This window comes from Zonotrichia albicollis, chromosome 5 (assembly GCF_047830755.1).
Source record: "Zonotrichia albicollis isolate bZonAlb1 chromosome 5, bZonAlb1.hap1, whole genome shotgun sequence".
Classification (NCBI taxonomy): domain Eukaryota; kingdom Metazoa; phylum Chordata; class Aves; order Passeriformes; family Passerellidae; genus Zonotrichia; species Zonotrichia albicollis.
The window spans coordinates 29,898,832-29,912,176 of NC_133823.1; positions in this window are offsets into that span (position 1 = coordinate 29,898,832).

Consider the following 13,345-nt stretch of genomic DNA (forward strand, 5'->3'; position numbering starts at 1 on the left):
TCATGCAAAGACTCAGAGAAATACAGAATAGCAAATTGGATAGCCATCAGGAAAGTATTACTATTCTAGAATCAATAGATGATAGATAAATATGAAATATTTGCTAAAGATCCACATGGCTTTTAGAGATTTTTGGGAGGACTCCTGCCTATCAGATTAATCTGTTAACACCTTTGAAGGTGTTAAGAAGCACAGATTAATTGATATAACAATTCTGGATCATCAAAACGCTTTCTGAAAAGTTTCCATTCTCCAATATTTCACCCATGTTTTTCTTCCTTTTTCCATTCCTTTTGTTACTTCTGTTTTTATTAAATGCATTCTTTTTAGGTTAACTATGTTAATGTAATTTCATATTCTACTTTTTATTCTTTTTTCCAGCTGCTATAGTTTCAAGTTACTAAAAATCTGAAAATCAGAAAAAGCTTTGATGCACATTCATAGAAAGCTATCTAGGCTATTGATCAGCCAAATTGCAGAATTTCCTAAGGTTCTTTCATAATGAAATTCTGATACTGCTCCCTCCTAATTTAATGATAAATGCATCTCCTGGGATAATACACAACTCAATTTTTGGCCCTGTGTTTTTTCTCTTCAAAATGTAATTGATATCAAGTTAACAACAAACACTGTCAGTTCTCAGAGGCAAATGTCCTGTACCATAAAGAAAAATGACCTGAAGTGAGTCAATTTTTCTGAAAAGTGGGCAGAACTCGCCTTGTATTGTTCTGAAAAAGCAAGATAAGAAAATATTTTTTTCAGAAATTCAGAGAAGGAAAATCTTCCAAATACTGGACTTGGATGTCCTACTTCTAATAGCCTTTCAAATAGTCTTTTTTAAAGTGAAGAGGTATTAGCAGCCATATTTGGACCTAGCCATAGATGGTGGTCATTGTTTATTTTATTTAATTGCCTTTTGCAGAACTGCAGGGGTATAAATCAAATAAGAATATAGTTGAGCTAGACAATGTAGCTATGATTGCAATTCAGAGCTTGGTCTCAGCTGTGAACTCTGTGTCTTAATCATGCAAAGGATTAAATTCTTTCTCTTTATAACAAAAGAAACACGCCCCTGTTAGCCCTGTTTCAATCCTCTGTTATTCAATTAGAGTATTTAAATTAAATTTGGTTTATGCAAGCAAACTCAAACCTTACAAGGAAATGTCTCCCAGGTTCATTTACTAAAGCTTTGTTTGTGGAGGATAGAAATTTACCCTTTGAGTGGCATCTACAGCATTCAGCAATATCATATACAGTGCACAACTATCCATTTCATTTTATAAAATATTACCAAAATATGTCCTTTTATGAATCCTATTTCTTTCTCTTTTTTTTTTCTTCAATTAGAAAGATAATAATATATGTCAAAAAGCCACAACAGAGTACACAATGTTTAATAAATACCAAGAGGAAGCTATCCAGCCTTAGGTCAATTTGTTGCTGCTGCTGCTCATTGTTTTGCTTTAGTTATTGCACATTTTATCTGTGTTTAATTCTTTTATTGCCTAGTTACCACCAAAGATTATCATATAAACTAGAGAAAGGGGAAAAAATATGCCTGTCTCCCCCTACTCCCACAACAAAATAAATAAATAAATAAAGCCTACAAGGCAGAAAAAACCTACTGTATTTCAGTATAGAAAAGAGCATATGGGCTAATATCTAAAACCTTAAAATATTGCCAGGTAGTCTATTTACTATAATTAAAAATATCCCTACCAAGCACATAATACTGTTTGCAAAAAAGATTATCTTGGCCTCTGCAATGTCAGTTTTGTTCATTTGAGCTATAGCTGAGGTTAGCACTGGACTGTACAACACAGCCTTTGAAAGCAAAAGTAAGCACAACAATTTTTTAAAAATCATCATTACTCTGAAAAAGCCCAATATGGCAGAGCAAATAAAGAGCAAGTGACTAACTACTTGTCTATAATCAATAAAATTAGCCACAAAATGAAAAAAAGATAATTTTTCAATTTACATAAAAAGTTTTGTTATCCAAGTTGCCATTTGTAGAGGCATTATAGTGCCAAATAATTGTAAATGTCCAACAAAAATGTTCAAGTTCATGTAATATACCATATGTGAACACCTCCACCCTTACTATAAATCACCACAGTTTTCTTGTTCCAAAAGTTCTGCACAGAATGAATGAATTCTTAACAGCAGTGTGAAAGAATTCCAATAAATATTTAAAACAATTTTGGTGGGAGCTTTGAGGTTGTTTTGGTTGGTTGTTTTTTTTTAACTTCAGCACTGTTGTTCTACTACCGCAGAAAACTGCAAAGCGGGTTTTGTTACTGAGAGAAGTCATCATTAGATTCCAGCCAGAAGTGGGATCACACAAAATTCCAGGTCGCATCAAAAGCAACCAATCAAAAGGCAAGGAATGAGAGGCCATTTTTAGGATACAGTAAATATTTTCAAAGAACCCTCCTCGTGATGACTTTCTGTTAGTGGCTATAAAGACACATTGCTCAGATCACCAGAGGCTGACAGATTTTGCATTTCTTCTTTTTGTATAAAAAAAGCTTGTCAAGAATTTTTGAAAAACTGTTTCTGTTTTGGGGGAAGTTGCTATCAAACTTGTTGCAAATTTTGCCATTTCATTCATACTTTTGGCTAGTCCAATTTTTAAAAATCTCCTACTATCATTCAGAAATGTGGGTCATCACATTAATTTGTATAAGTTACATGCTTATTCAGCATATATGCATAATCCAAAACAGTACAAGAATTGCTGTTCCTAAACATATTTCAAAATGATGTCGTAAATATTTTGAGGATTTTTTTGGTTTTCACAGTAAGATATATTATGCAGGAGAACAATATTGATAAATAGAAATGGAGAAGGAATGTAGGGGAAAAATGGACAGAGAAAAGCAGAGATATATTTTTAAAAGTCAAGGGAGTAGGCAGAAAATTCATACATATAATTAAAAAAAAAAATGGGAACAAGATAAATGAAAATTCAGAGATAAAAGAACCCAGGAAATGAGATTACATATTTTTAGCAAGTCCAAATATTATCTGCACTAATGAGCACTAGACAGAAAAAAGTTTCACCATCTTTCTGGAAAAAGTTTCCCATCTTTCTGGGACTGCAAGGAAACCAACAGAGAAGTTTGGCAATTGAAGACCACAGCCAGTCTTAGTGCTTTTATACAATGTGCTGTATCCCCTGCAGTCACAAGAAAAAGGGGTGTAGTTGCAGTGAGTGAAGGATATGAATAATACTTTAAATAATTCCTTAAATAATTTTTTTGTACCACGAAAATTTATTTCTGAAGTCAGTATAAGAGCAGTTGTAGCTACACTTATCTAATAGGAAGGAAATATTTGTCCACTTGGCTGTTACTCCAAGGTTGAATCATTTTTGGTGTTGCTACTCAACCTGCCTAATAGGATGAAACATGCTTGCAAGGAAGAGGGACATACCATCACTACTCCATAAGAAACCACTAAAACATTACTCAATGTTCTGTTAGGATCTGAGATGACCTGAGATTGATCCTTTAAGGTGAATGGAATTTTAATAAATGAACACTGCTATAACCTTCAAAATTAAATTTTAGGCACTCTGCAATAATACAGAATATAATTTTAATGCCTGTTATAACTCTAAATGAGTGGTTTTAATGAGAAGATGGGCAGAAACCATGCATAACCTCTGGCAACATGGAAAGGGATTTCTTAATCCACTTTCTGCTTTCTAGTTGACTGGCAGCACACAATGCAAAACAGCAAAAAGTAAATTCCAACTCACTCATGGCAGAGACTTAAAAAGCAATAATTCCCACCTGTTCCTTGCCACAACACACATCTATTTTTCTAATTATTAGATTCATATACAGTTTTAAATGTTCTAATTAATTCTGCTAATTATGTGACATCATTGGGATAGGATCAATTAGCCTTCAGCATGTCCTGCACTTGTGCTAGAGCTGTGGATTTACCTTATAATTACCAGCTCTGATATTTGCTGTTCCCAGACGCTGAAAAAATCATGGTTGCTGATTATAAAACACGTGCATTGGATCTTTCCTAAGTGGAAGACCTTTCGGAAAAATAGCACGTCGATGATACTGGTTGTTTTATAGATTCACTCCACATGATTTTTACAACAGATGAAGGATGTTGAGTCCCCAGATCATACACTTTCCTCTTCCACTAACTTTAACAATAGTTTCTAGCACTGCCTGTTTCCTTGTTTCCAGTTTTCTCTGGAGAGAACTGTCAAGAGATGGAGATCAATACTTCATGCTTTTCAGTACCCCTCAATTTTAGTTTTCCATCCTCTTCTAACTCATTGTTAGCTTTTCTTCTCCTTGATAACTTTACATTTAATGCACAACTTTTGCAATAGTCAAGACAAGCTTCTGTTGTGAGCTACTAAGAAAAACAACTGATGGAAAAAGCACCCTCTCCCTACTAGCACCAGGACATGCACAAAGTGACTTCCTTCTTTTAGGTGCTGCTCTTACCAACAGAGAGATACCTCTATCATCTCTAATGCCCAGTAATAAGGACTACAACACTAACCCACATCCCAGTATGTCATGCTGCAATACAGAAATTTCATTTGTGCTACATTACAAATATAGTTTTTGTTTAAACAATGGCACTGCCCAATGCTCTGCTTGATCTTGACTAGGTTGCATATGATGGGTATAATTTTATGTTTACATTACCTTTACATGTTCTGTGTCACTGTATTACATGTTCTGTGTCACTGTATTACATTTTCTCTTTAATTATATTAGTAGGAGAAATGTGAATTTAAATATTCAAGGTTTTTTATAAACTAAGTAATAAGGAGATTAACGCTTCTAAGTGATTAGAAGGAAAGCTTCTCAGTATATATACTATGTAAAGCATACTAGTACACACCAAATAATTTTCAGTGACTAAAGCAGCATTTAGAACTTTTTTTTCTGCACCTGTTACAGTTTTGAGGCTGCTTCTGTCGCATAATAAGCTGCCCAGATCCCAAGGAAGTAGCAGTCTTCTGCATGGGTTTGTTCAAATTCTTTATTGGAGCCTGTGTTTCTCTCAGAACAGAGTAACGGATGACAACTACTCTTTTTTTCTTAACTGTAGTGGAATGCTCTACAAAAGATGGCAAAATACCAAAAAAGGAGAACAGTCTGGAATTCTCTGTATATTAAAAAACTGGATCTCCAAATTCACTAATCTGAATTATATTCTGTCCTTTGTTCCTCCTGAAGAAATGGATATGCTTCTCAAAATTGCTACTCAATTAACATGTAGAAGGGCCCCTGAATATTTAAAAATCTCAGCCAGAGGACTGGCAGTCTCTGATGGAAAGGTCAGTTTTCAATTGAGAGATTTTTTTTCCCATTTCTGTGCAATAGCCCATAATGAATGAGCAAACTGTGTTTCAGGATTGTAGCTCAACTGGAACACAGAAATTAATTGTGCCAATCAGTCAGCAAGTAGCAACCTGTCGCAAGTGCTTGCACATATTAACTATGAAATGAGTCAAAAGAATAAATATTCAGCATGAAATCCTTCCAAGAGCATAACGCAGTTATGTTTGCTTCCAGTAAAATTCACAGCACAGCTGTATTTGTTGTGCCAAACAGAGATGGAAATCTAAATCCAAAATTGGATTAATTAAGTGAGGGTTGTAGGATCACCACAGGCTGATCCCAGCATAACAAATGAGAGGATGCTTCCAGTTCTTCCTGTGTGCTGGCCAAAATAATTGTTCTGTAGCAAGCTGTACTTGGAAAGACAGCTCTGAAGGCCATGCTATTTGGGTAACCTTTTACAATTAAGCCACAAATTAATCTGCTTGTTAATGTTTGTCATCATGGAAAGATACTTTAAAAATCCTAGATACATTATTGCTGCCCACTACAGCCATCTGCAACAATCGGCTCCTTGGAATAAATGTTGAACTAGTGCATTTTGAGCTAAGGCCGTGCTGAAAATTAATGGCCTGGAAAGGTTGTGGGTTTTATCCATTTTATTATATATGGTGTGTTAACCATGTACATATGGTATTATTCATGTATTAAAATCATTCTAACAAAGAAAAATTACTGAGATAAGTATTGAATTCTCTGTTTCTGTTAAGGGAGAATGGCTCAGCTACCACCTCTGTCAATGCACTTGCTGCTGAGAGGAAACAAACCTAACAAGAAAAATGGAACCACCAGAACTGCATTCCTAGGAGCTGAATATAACAGATGAAAAGCCTGAAATTGAGAGACCCAAAAACCCCTCTTTGAAGAAGTGGGGAGACATAACTGAGAATCCATGAGACAGAACTCCAGGCACACAAACTCAGTCTTAAAGGGAGCTTCTTAACAATCGCACAGCAAAACCCCAGATCTCGCTATTAAAGGGCAGTAAACATCCCCAAGTTTAAAAGTTTATCTAAGCCAGATCTCAGTAGCATTGGATGAGGCATAACAGGGCAGCCAAGATGAATTCTTCTTGTAAACATTGATAATTTTGCTACTTATTTTTACTTATCATCACCCAGTTTGCTACCTCATAATTAAGACCACAATCTTTTGATTTGCTAAAATAATTCCAGTTTGATTTTACCTGCAGAACATTTTCTGACAGAAAAGAAACTAGGTGAAGGCAATAAACCTGCAGCTCATTTCCCCAGAGTCAATAGATAGAAATCAAATGGTGTATACCTATCACATGTATGTACAACTTTAAAAGACTTAGAGATCTTAGTGCTGTTTGAGGAATTGCATCATCCTGCTAACTCAAACTGAAATTCAGTATAGGGACTGGAAATACCTCTTGTTTTCTGGGGAAGATTTTCCTTTAGAACCTATAATAGCAGTTATTCTGTAAGGAACAGGAAACAATAGCACTCCTAAATCTTCATGAAAATTTGGCAAATTAAATAGATAAATTGTTAATTTATAATTAAAAGAAACTTGTTTGTGTCTATGAAGAGCATTTTAATGTACCTATTACCCTAATATTTATACATCACTACCTATATGGACATTAAATGAGAGTATTAGAACTAATGCACTTGGTTTAGAATTTTCTTTCCACTGTCTCTCTTTTTGTCTCTTATTTTTCTTAAATACTGCTACTTGTACCTAAATAAGAACTCTGATTAAGATCTAATTCTGCAAAAGCCTTACAGCTTCTTTCACTATAGAAAATCATAGTATCATATATTATTCTGACTTGGAAGGGACCCAGAAAGATTATCAAAGTACAGCTCCTGGCCCTGCACAGGATCAACCCAAAAATCACACCATGTGCCTGAGAGCATTTTCAATGCAATAGAAATGCAGATGGAGAAGAGGCACCAGGAAAGGAACCTTATGCACATGGTCAGAGTGCTAGCTGCACTCCCTTCCTGGGAGAACAGGCTTTGTTAAAAGAATCATGCAATATTATAAGCAGCCTTTTCATGTTTTCACTCACTGAAAGATTCATGTAGCCTAACATCTTCCACCAGTGCAGTGACTACAACTACTGCTATACGTTCAGCAGGGGAAAAAACCCTAGAAAACTTGAGCATAGTGCTGTGCAGGGCTGTGTAATTTTTAGAACAAAATATTTTGAGACAGATGTAGAATCAAACTTCAACCAACAATAAGAGCTGTCAGTGAGACTGAAGTTAAAGTAAGAAAAAGGTGGGGAAGAAAAAAAGAGAGCTATCATCTTGTTTAACACTAATTAGAAATCAACCAGAAATTCTTTATGTAGAAGTTGCTTGAAGCACTATAATAATGATTAAAAGGCTTAACTGCAATTTTGAATAAAGTGATCTAAACAGATAACAGCGATGATTTATTTACTTTTATAAATGAAACCAAGTGTCAACTAACACTGACTCTGACACCCAGTGTCTGAAACATGAAAAATTCTTTAGTGGAAGACAGGCACTGAGGGTTGTACTACATCAGTTTTTCAGAGATAACACCAAAAGATGACTCTAATTAGCAAGGCTAGTGTTACTGTTCAGGTACAGGTTTGATATTCTGACATCCACTGGTATAGATGAATTCACAGATTTAAGATAAAATTTATCAGGACTCAAGAAAGAAGAAAAGACAAATCAACTTCAGGACTTGTGATATTTCCACATATAGGATAGAAAATAGAAAAGCAAAAAGAATGTCTCACAACCGCCAATAAAATGATAAGAGAAAGTTATCTGCTGATTATATAACTTCTCCAGTAAAAGAAGACACTAAATTCAAATCAAACCTCTGAACTTTATAGTGTGGTTTGTAAATAGACAAAGCTTTGCTCTACAGATAAATGACAGTAGCTGCTAAGTGTTTGACTACCTTATTTCAGCTATGTTAGTATACAACATTCTATCTAGATTGTGAATATCAGGCAGGTGGTCAATTTTAATGTCTATTTATTAATGCCTGCTATAATCAAGAATACCATAAAGCAAGGCGTAGTTGAAATTTAGTTAACAAAGAATCCTGTTCTTCTAAGAAGCATAGAATGAGTTCTGTGGCTTTTGAGCACAATTATCACCAAGTGAAAGAGCAGTGAGATAAATCCCCAAGAACATAGTTTAATATTTATCAAGATATACTTTAAGAAACTAAATATGTAGGAAGCTAGTTTGAGCTAGAAACATTTTCCCGTGTGCAATTCATTGGGGAATCAAATGCAGAATTCTGTCTCCCAACAGAGAGTCTGCATCATTATAGCACCTGAGACTGCTTCAAGTGCATGTGCAATCCAGTGTGACAACTCTAAAGTAAATTTGTACTCACAAAATTACTAACAAGTTGTTACCTAGGTTTTGCAAGAGAGCAGATGAGAGGAAAATCAAATTATTCTGATTAAAACATGAAAGAAATTATTTATGGGCATGATCAACTATCTTTTTGAAGTAGGTACATGCAGAAACTTGTGGGCTCATGTGCTGAAGTGTTTGATGAAGAAAACCATAATCAGAATCCCGTCCCTGAACACTAAAATAATGCTGCCCATGCAGTCGTTTTATAAAGCAGCATGAGGATAAATGCTAGTGCATAGCCAACATATCTTTGTAGTGATTACTAGAGACAGGACAGAGATAGATAGTGATTATCAACAGTTAAAAATGTACAACTTGATGCACAGATTCTGGAAGTGAAAAATCTAGCTTTCACCTTCAGACCAAAATTATATTAGGGGTTATATTGCAAGCCATTTCATCACGAAACTTCTTAGTTAATCAGAAGTCTGCAATAATTTCCACATGGTAAGCTGAGGCTGATAAGGTGGGCAAGAGTCCTAGAAGATGGTTCAAACAGAACGTACTTTACAGTCTATTTATGTGCAAAGAATAAATTATCAGCATATTACAGTAAAGACGAGTGTCTGACAGAGGGCTTGAAGATACCGAATAAATCACTGAATAAGGTGACTTGCCAAAGGCTCTTAAAAATAAGTCTTATTCCTGGAAAGCGTACTTGTAAGATAGGTTGGAGGCATTATTTTATTTCTCTCAGGAGTTTTAAACATGACATCAGGTTCCCAGTCCAGACTGTAAAAGGCATATTTCAGACGTGATATGTAACATTTGTAGCACAGATGTAATGCTTCAGAGATGAAGCAAAAAGGGCACCTCAACAAAGGAGGTGTAAATCAAATCTAGAAAAGTCTGGACAAAGTCTGATCTCCAAGGCTAGCTTGAAGAAGAACACATAATATGAGAATAAATAGTATTAACAGTGGTAGAAACCAGAAGGGGGATTGTGTATTGAGGAATCTGAGTTATCATTTTGTCCATAATGTGGTGTCAGAGCAATTTTCCTTTGTGAGGAACACATCTTTTACTAGAGGGATACCAGAAAACAAAACCCTATACAAAAGATGAAGAGCTAAAGTGTTAAAAGAAAACAACAGTCAAGGTGCCGTATGGGTTAAAAAATCAAAAATATGAAAGCTGGACCAAAGCCTTCCTCTCTGTATGTTTATTTGAATGCTATCCAATATCACCATATCTCAAGAAAATTAAACCAAATCAAAACACAATTTCACAATAAAAAGCCCATCTAGTTTCACAAGGCTTGCATCCCTTTGTATTATTACCCAGCATGCAGCACTTAAAATACTTTGAGAGCAGCCTGGCCTTACTGAAGTCAGTGGGAAATTTGAAATTGTTTTCAGAGGAGCCAGGATGAAAGTCAGCAGTCCCATTGATTTCAGCAAAACTATAAATTGTCTGAGGTTAAGCACAAACATGAATCTTGAGAGGAGCAGGGCTTTGAACAATTCAGCTGTGTGTATTTACAAACCAACAAAAATGTTTTAAATCTGGCTGCAACACTGGCATGAGCTTCAAATGAAATTAAGTGCACTATTTCATTATGCTGAACCTCAGCTATATACAGGATAACTGAGGTGAACGTTCTGGATCAGCAGGTGTCAGTCCCCTGCTGTTAAATAAATTTAGGGGAGTAGAGGCAGGAGCAGCATCCTGCAGCAGAGCTGAGGAGCTGTGTGTGCTCTAGCTCTGCCTGAGGGAGCCCCAGCAGACAGGGAACGATCTTTCAAGCCAAGATTCTGGTTTCAAGACCTGTAGTTTTTAGTGTCCTCATTTTTATGGAATAGAAAAGAGAGGACATGAGAAAAGATCTCAAGGTGTCCAGGCTGTTTGTTTCTAGACATGGTATTTCCTTAAATCCTCAGATTGTTTCCAGCTTACATGGGACAGCCTAATTCCCTCAGCTGCACAGATTCTGAAGTCAAAGGCACCACAGGGAGGTTCCAGAACCAGCTCATTGCAACACACTCCAAAGATGGAAGAACTCTACATGCGACTTTGCTTCTGCATGAAAGAGAAACACAAAAAACATAGGGGTGCAACCTTTACCTTATCTTAGTTAAAATTTTTCTTTTGTTCTTGTTTGCATGTGTATTAAAAGAGAGAAAAAAATTTACATTCAAAATTGCAACCTGTTCTAACATTGCCAAGATTTGTCTTTGTAAATTTTGTATCTGATTCACACAAGCAAATTTCCTTTCCTGTCAAATAAATTAAAAGGGAACGAAGAAGGAAACAAACTGTAAAAGTTAGTAGCACCTCAGTGGTACAGCTTATGCCGGGTCAGTGCATTCTGAGCACAAAATGTACTCAGATGACCCCCAAGCCACAGCAAATGCTTATTTTTGTCTTTCCTAAATAACAATTACTATCTAAAAAAATTGAATCTCCTCTTTTTTTTTTTTTTAAACTACATTTTGTCATCACTGGCTGAAGAGACTGCAGAAATGTGTTTGTGGGGGGTGTTTGGGGAAGTTTTTGGTTTGGTTTTGTTTGTTTAGTGTCTTTAGCATGTGGTAACTAAAAGAATTAAATATAAATGATCCTTCTCCACTCTTACTCTGTTTAGTGCCCTACCCCAGTCTGTGAATATTGGGTATGACATGCACAGCTGCTTTTTCCAGTGCACAAGGAAAACATATAATTGCCCTCATACAAACAACTCTTCCTTTTAAGGCTGTGTGTTAACCACAGCAATCTGATTTGCAACCACCACTCTCTAACTTGTCTAATCAACTCTCAAATGGATATCAGTTCCAATTCACTGACTGGCTCTTGTCCCTTCTTATAATTTCTTCTACAGCTGATCTCTTAGTTCCATAATATTATCCACAGATATAAAATATATATTTAAAGTCATTACTCTTTCAATTCTACTAGACAATACCAGTTGTACTGTAACTATTTAACTTTAGTCTTTTATGATCTTATTTGCTTCAATTATATTTTTTTACATTATTTAAATTTCACATAAATCCTGTCATCAATAAAATTATTGAAACACATAGCTAACCTTTTCTCAAAAATCCATTAAAAAATTGAAAAAGTCCATTGCTTTTTATCTCCACCTTATAGAAAGCCTTTGTAAAAAAAAAAAAAAAAGCACCCATAAAACACATACATTTAAATTACTACATTGTAGAAATCGTCACTTTAGTTTTAACAACAAAAAAAGAATTCTGAAATACTTCAGATGTCTGCTACCATTGCCTAGCCTGTTAACTTCATATTTAAAAATACTTCTATTTAAATAAAAACATAAAAGGTAGCCCTTAATGTGCAATCAGGTCAATTTTTTGATATTATGTAAAAAAATAATTATTTAGCAAATATGTTCTAGTGTTATTTACCTCACTTCAAGTGCTTTTCCTGCCCAAAACTGATAGTAAAATAAGTCAAGTTCATCATATGGAAAAGTACCAAAGATCTCTATTTGCAATTATTGCTTGGAAAAAAATAGATCAATTGAGTCTTTAACATTAAAAGTTCAGTTCTTTAATAAATTTTTTTTGTAATTTTATTAGCACAGTGTTCAATTTGGTTTAAAGGTGTTTGAGTTTTTTATATAGAGGACATTTGAAGGACTGACTCTACTAAAGGAGAGAAAATTTAATGAGAAAAGGGAATTTTAAATTAATTTTGCAGAATACTTATGATAAATGAATCTCACCTTTATAGTGATTAACACCTGAGACATTATTTGGTTCCTAAGATATGTTCAGCTATCCAGGGAACAGAAACTATGTTTCATTATTCATATCACTGATCGAAACAACAAAGATTCTAAACGTCAGGAGGAAAAAACATTGAAGGAGTTCTTTATTGACAACATACATACTTATGTTTAATTGTTAAGAATTCTGAAAAAGAACCTATTCTGGGGGGATTTTTTTTAAATATATTTTCAGCTTGCTTATCAGAAAATATGCCAGTATGTCTAATAAATTTTACAATAAAGTTTCTTTTAGTTCTCATTATGGTCTCCAGGTAAAAAACTGGAATATGCTCCATTACATGAACTTACCATCACCCTGCCTGGAAAATCCTCCTCATTTTCTTCTTGAACTTTTCTCCTTACTGAAAACTAAGGTTAAGGAGCAGCAAAGACACCACCTCCTGTCCCAGCGAGAGCTGAGGACAGGCACAGCCAGGGCATCCTGAGGTTCACTGTATTCCTGCAGATAAACACCCATACGTGCTTTGGAAAAAGTGAGTCAAGGATATCTGCCCGTGCACTGCATTATTGCTAGCCAAGCAATTCAATTCAAACAAGTTTATGGCAAAGCACATCAAAAAAAGAAGCTCAGGGTCTCCATTTTCAGAGTTCATCTTGAGTATTTACTTGATCAGTCATAAAGCAAGGCAGTCCAGAATTACCAAATACACAAACATCCTAATCTTCCAGGGAGCTGAGGGTATCACTGGAATTGCATGCCTGCCTGGGGTTTATAGCCTTTGTGGAACAGCCAATTTTAACAGCTCCTAGAGACACTGTGGCTGGATGAACCTTTCTTCCATGAAGCGGGTGTGCCCTGCTTTCTGTGCCAGCTT